At 43.2% G+C, this 6,763-nt stretch overlaps 1 long non-coding RNA gene across 1 annotated transcript; it reads left to right on the top strand.

Annotated features, from left to right (window-relative positions):
• Positions 1 to 3,384: 3,384 nt before the first annotated feature.
• LOC149442340 (uncharacterized) lies at positions 3,385 to 4,050 on the top strand. The gene is made up of 3 exons (XR_016307204.1): positions 3,385 to 3,484; positions 3,576 to 3,671; positions 3,777 to 4,050. It is a non-coding gene; the product is annotated as an uncharacterized LOC149442340 (long non-coding RNA).
• Positions 4,051 to 6,763: the final 2,713 nt, after the last annotated feature.

Genomic DNA, 6,763 nt, shown 5'->3' on the forward strand with positions numbered 1-6,763 from the left:
GGACAAATCTGACAATGACCACATGGAAACATACCATATACACCAGTCTTCCTAGTTAGCCAGTTTCTCTGTGGTGCCCTCTGAAATTCTGATTGTACTAATATATCATTTAGATTCGTTTTGCCACCATATGGGGGCTCTCTCCTACCACTCTCGCTATCTGCGGATTTTGAGTTAGTAAATGCCAATGGGAGTCCAGGGCCTTCTTAACTTCATCCCATTGTTGTCCAAATTTAGTTATGAATCTTACCGGTTGGTTTTCAGTATTCGCAGCTGCCTTTGGTTTTGATTTATTAATTAATTCCTCTCTTGTTTTACCGAGGGCTTTTCTTTTTGCTCTTCTTAGGGTTCTATGTGAATAGCTCCTCTCTCTGAACCTTTTGTAGAGCTGGATAGATTCATGTCTATATTCTAATTCTTCTGTACAGTTTCTTTTTATTCTCTGGAACTGACCTATAGGGATTCCCTGTTTCAGACTCCTTGGATGATAGCTATTAGCATGTAAAAGTGTATTGGCCGCTGTTTCCTTTCTAAATGTTTTAGTAACCAGTTCATTTTTGTGGGCAGAGATTGACAAATCCAAAAGAGTTATCACCTCTCTATCTACTGTATAAGTGAGTTTGATATTCCTATCATTCTTGTTCAAAAATTCCATAAAGCTTTTGAGCTCATCCATACCTCCATCCCATACCATTAGGACATCATCAATGTATCGCAACCAGGTTATTGCATATTGTTTATAGGGAGTGGAGGGATATACTAATTCCTCCTCCCACAGACCTAGATGTAAACATGCGAATGCCGGGGCCCAGGGTGCTCCCATGGAGGTACCACATATTTGCTGATAGAAGGAGCCCAGAAACTGAAAACAGTTATGGGTCAGCATAAACTCAAGCAAATCCAATATAAATTCATTTTGAGCCCGCATTTCAGGAAAGTATATCTCCAGAAAATGGGCCACCGCTTTCTGTCCCCAGACGTGTGGGATGGAGGTATACAGTGATTCCACATCAATGCCCACCAGGAGTGCACCTTCTGGTACTTTTACATTTATAATCTTTTTAAGTACATCCCCCGTATCTCTTACATAAGATCTGAGTTCCAAGACCAAATCCTTGATTAAGTCGTCTACAAATTTACCTATTGGTTCCAGGGGGCCACCAATAGCAGATACTATAGGGCGTCCCGGTGGTTGAGAGGGATTTTTATGTATTTTTGGGATTACATAGAAGGTGGGGATATTATATGTTTCAACTGTCAGCATATCACATTCCCGTTTGGTTAATAGATTTGCTTCACGTGCCGATCCCACTTTTTTATTTAAATCAACCACAAGTTTTGGGAACGGGTTATTATGTAGTTTGCGATATGTATCCAGGCTCCTTAGCTGTCTAAGCACCTCCTTCTCATATTCCACACTCTCTAATAGTACTACATTCCCCCCTTTTGTCACTCTTTTTAATCACAATGTTTTTAGCATTTCTAAGTTCCATAAGGGCTATTCTTTCACCCCTGGTGAGGTTATCAGCATTCCTCATTGTCCAGTCTATTTTTCCAAGGTCATCATGCACGAGATCTAAAAAAGTACTTAGCCATTTATTTTCCCTAATATTAGGCATTCTTTTGGAAGGAGTTTTTAGTCTAGTATGTCTTTTCCACTTGTTAGAAACATCCCCCTCCCCAAACTCACTGTCTGTGGGAGTCTCGTCAAGAAGACTAATGAGATCTCTGAATGCCTGTTGTTCCCTCTCTGAATTCAGATCACAGGGATTCTGTTCTTCTCTAGATACATATGGAATTCTTAAAAGGATCTTTCTCAGAAACAAGTTCAACTCGGAATCTAAATGATATACTAGTACAATCAGAATTTCAGAGGGCACCACAGAGAAACTGGCTAACTAGGAAGACTGGTGTATATGGTATGTTTCCATGTGGTCATTGTCAGATTTGTCCATTTGTACATAAGTCTAATCAGTTTTTCAACAATGATAACTCTAGGACATTTCAAATACGAAGCTTCATTAATTGTTCTAGTAGTAAAATGGTATACATGATAGAATGTCCATGTAAAAAGATATATATAGGTAAAACCAAAAGAAGCCTTAGGACTAGGATCGGTGAACATCTGAGAGACATTAGAAATGAAAATAGGAATGTAAGAAAGGGAGAAAAAGTGAACCCACTGGCGCAACACTTTAAAGAAGTACACGGGGGTAAAACAGATGGTCTAAAAGTAAAAGGGATCTTTCTGCTGAATATTTTGGCTCGTCGGGGTGACTTTGATAAAGTCCTCCTACAAAAAGAAAAATTTTGGATTTATACCCTAGGGGCACTTGTCCCATCTGGATTAAACACGGAACTCAACTTTGGGGTGTTTTTGAAATGAATTCCCCTGAACTTTCTATATACCCTGAGCTATAATCTATATTGCGATATCCTTTATATGAACTAAATATGGGCCTCTGTGGACAAAATATGAACCTAATTGTTCAACCTTTTCTACTCTTATTAGGTGGTGAGCATATAGAATAATAGGACTGATTTTGAAATTCTGGTGGCTGGACTTGGTTTTGATGTTTCCCTATGTGAACGTGAAATATGTTAATAATAATCTCCTGTTTATCATTCTTTTGGAAGATAATTTGATCTATAGTAATTAGGCTCCCCTTCTATATCCAGCAATCATTTTTAAAAAATTCAAGATATGTGTTTTAATTCATTTTTGGACATTCCCAATGTAGTGATATTCTTTCAACACAAGATGGCGAGGTGGAGACTTTCTGGTATGCAATTAGCGCACCATATAAGGCAAAGGATTGAAGTCCCCTCCCAGTTCTGACGAAGTCTGCGGTGATTGGCGGACGAAACGCGTCAACGTATTGACGTCACTACGCTCGGCGTCTTCACAGGGTGCGGCGCCCACGAGGCGGGAAGGAACGGCGGTGTCACAGCTCCCTGTTAGGTAGGCCCAAGACCCTCTGAGAACTACCAGTGGGCTATTATCACAGCGGTTCGCAAACGGCAATCCCTCAGGGAAACATATCTTCCACCGGTGGCAAGTTATTTAAAAGCTTACGGCTGTTGAGATTTACAGAGCCTACATGGCGTTAATAGGGCATGATTCATGGGCCTAATTTACCCTGTATACTCGGGGAATTTTTTGGAATTCCTCTCAGGAGGAGAATCTACATATATATATATATATATATACGCTATCCTACTCAGGTATTTTTTGCTGTGACATAGCCGCATCCTTTAAAAACCGCAAATAACCTTCTCAAATTGAGCAATTTTTGGAAACCCTTTATTGGGTACATTAAACTTAGGTATCTACGGCCTGCTATATGCTATATACACATTATATGTGCTTGAAATCCACGCATTGTGTATACCTGGTCCCTCACCCCCATATGCATCTGTGAAAAAGCATCAAGGACCTGATCTTAGTTCAAGTCGACAAGAGTCTTCTTGATCCTCATTGATGGTAATATATCCACATTTTTATATATGTTTTGTTTTCGGGGTACCTGATGCCCAAGATCTACACATTTAACTTTTTCTATATATATCCTCAGAATCATTTGGTACTGTGGACCTTGTTCCATTTGGGGTGGCTATCCAGGAAGTCCCTACACTTGAGAGGCGGGTATGATAGTTTCACCTTTGAGAAGGTAACAGCAGTATCCATTGACTATTGTGGAGGGAGGTCTGGTTAATTTTGGATGTGATTTGGTTTCCATATTGCTAGATACATACCATGTATTTTTGTGTTCCAGCTTGTACATTCCAGGAGGTCCCTGATATACACTGGGAACACACCCACTGAATACACGGCTCACACAAATATTAACCAGGAAACCTACTGAAATCCAGGATAATTATTTCATCACTACACCACTCTGCCTTATATGGTGCTCTGTTGGCTAAGATGACCCTAAATTGAAGACGCTAAGTGCTTTTTAACATGATTTTATTTTTTTCATATGTACACCGTGCTCATGTTTAACCTCCCTATGATCTATGTGATCAAATAAAGTATTGTTAAATTCATTTGAATTCACACTACTCCGCGTGGATTACTTAGAAACCTTCTTTTTTAGATAGGTGTGTTCTTGTCACACTATCATATTGTTTAATAATATAAAAATGTCAGGGCCTTTATGGCCTATATCACAGCACTGGCCTGTATGGGAGTCTTCCGCTATGCGGATACATTTTCACAAGAAAAAAAATTCCCAAAGGCACTTTCGGCCCATAAGGTAGTGGCGGTGCCATTATGGCCCATATCACTCATGACGAGGCATTTGGCCTGTCTGAGATTCGGGGAGGAATAATCTTAACAGCAGCTTATTCAGTCTATCAGGCTTTGACAAAGGCCCTTTCGGCCTTTCAGATAAAAAAGAGGCCTTTATGCCTCATCCACCTATACACATACTTAGGCCCTTTTGGCCATATCATAATCATAAATGTATTTAACACACAAAACAAAAAATGCAGAACAAAACCTGAGAAACGCAGGTCTTCAAATGTACGTAGCCTCTCTATAAAACCTCTTCATCCAAAATCTAAGGGAGTGGAACACTCAGAGAAAGAAAAAAGAACAGCATCCTCACCCAGAGATCAACAGACCGCGGCTGCAGACCTGATATTCCTCCACGCCTCTATCCAGGCCCTTTGCCGCAGTCGGTCTTTCTCAAGACCCCAAATTTTCCCACCCCCACCAAGAATGTCATATACCACCACCGAGACAGGAAGGATTTTCTGCCGATTGGAAACCTCAGTTCCAAGTGAAATATCGGACCACTGGACAAACTAGAAAAAGAGTGTCAAAATCAAAATCCACATGTCTTTCAAATGCCCGATATACCCACTCTGCATAAGACATGCAGTGCAGGAAGGGGATGTCTAGAGCCCTCCCCACCTCTTTGTACACCTCTATATTGAAAGGGCACTGAAGCAAGAAGTGGTCCATAGTCTCCACTTCACCCCCACACTCCATCCTCGGACAATCACGGTTGTCCAGAGAACGGCACTTCAAGTTCCCTCTCACATATAGCCTGCCATGGAATGCGAGCCAGGCCTGGTCCCTAAACTTTAAGGGAATCCTTTCCATATTTATCAATCTTAAGCCCTCCCGCAGACTATGGCCTGGGCAATCCTTCAAGGCCAGCGGTGCATGAAAAGCAGTGGCCACGACCCTCTCCCTGAGAAATTTCCCAGGAACAGATCTGACCTCCTCCGCTATCACACACCACCACCTACGTATTTTCAAGCTCAGGGCAACATAAGCCAGGAACTTACCGTGCTTGACTCTCAGGCTTCTCACTGGCCCGCCACTCTCCCAACAGCTCAGAAAGGGTTTAAACCAAGTCCAGAACAAACCTACCCATGCAGGCGGCTTCTCTTTCAGCATATTATCAAAATTATGTTTTACAAACATAACAGAGAAGAAAACAATTGGGTTTACCATTCCTAGGCCACCCTCCCGCCTGGACCGGTAGGTCACATTCCGCTTCACTAGGTTCAGTCTGTTTCCCCATAATAGCTGGAAGAAACAGCTGTAGACCCTCGTATAGAGAGACTCTGGCAAGAGACAAACGTAACTTATGTACAAAAAGACAAGAATCAGGTAGGTCTTGATCAGATTGACCCTTTATCTTAAGGAGAGCCATCCCTTCCAGCATCTCACTTTAACCTCGGCATCAGACAACCTGGATTCCCAATTCGATTTACCATAATCATCAGGGCCAAATGTGATGCCTAACACTTTGCTCTTTGGCTGGGGCTCCGGGAAGGTATCCGGAAGCGAGAAGTTCTCACCTTCCCTACCCATCCAGAAAACTTCACTTTTTTCACGATTGATCTTGGAGCCTGATGCCTCCGCATACTGTTCCATCTCTGAGACAACCTCCTGCGCCTCTTCAGTCCCAGAGATGAAAACAGACACGTCATTGGCATAGGCCACGACTCTCAAAGGCGGCTCACCAGTAGCACCCACCGGCACCCCACCCAAAGCCCCACCATCTAGCCTCCTGATGAAGGGGTCAATGGCAAAGCATAGAGCAAGGGACTCAGCGGACACCCCTGCCTCCCCCCAGAGCCAACCCCAATGGGTCGCCCAACCCAACCATTGATCAACATGAAGTTTTCCGCCCCTCTGTACAATGTTTTCAACCAGCCAATAAACCTCCCTTCCAGGCCATATCGGTCAAGGAGATGCCAGAGGTACTTATGATCTACCAGATCAAAGGCCTTGGCCTGATCCAGCGCCAGCAAATACTTCCTACTGCCATCAGCCCTGCATCGCTCCAGAACCTCCCGGACAGCTAACACCGCTGTGAACGTACTTCTGCCCTGAACCGAGCAGTGCTGACGCTGTTAAAGTAACCCGTCTGCCACTGACGACAAGCGCCAGAAAAGGATCTTGGCCAGAATCTTCCTATCGACATTGAGAAGGCTGATGGGGCGCCAATTCTCAATCATCGAAGGGTCCTTACCCTTTGACAGCAAGATCACAGCCGATTTCCTCATGGAGGGAGGGAGCGAACCCTCATCCAGACAGCTATTAAAGACCTCCGCAAGGTGAGGTGCCAAGCTGGACTTAAAAATCTTAAAGAATTCTGCTGTCAAGCCGTCTGGTCCAGGCGTCTTCTTGATGGCCAGACTATCTATGGCTTTGACTACCTCTTCAACTGTGATCTCACCTGTCAAACTTGTGGGCGGAATGTTGTTTTCCAGACCTGGCGTAGACTCCAAAAAGCTC

Source organism: Staurois parvus, unplaced genomic scaffold, assembly GCF_062004578.1.
Source record: "Staurois parvus isolate SC_StPar_1 unplaced genomic scaffold, SC_StPar_1.0 ptg000897l, whole genome shotgun sequence".
In the NCBI taxonomy this organism is placed as follows: Eukaryota; Metazoa; Chordata; class Amphibia; order Anura; family Ranidae; genus Staurois; species Staurois parvus.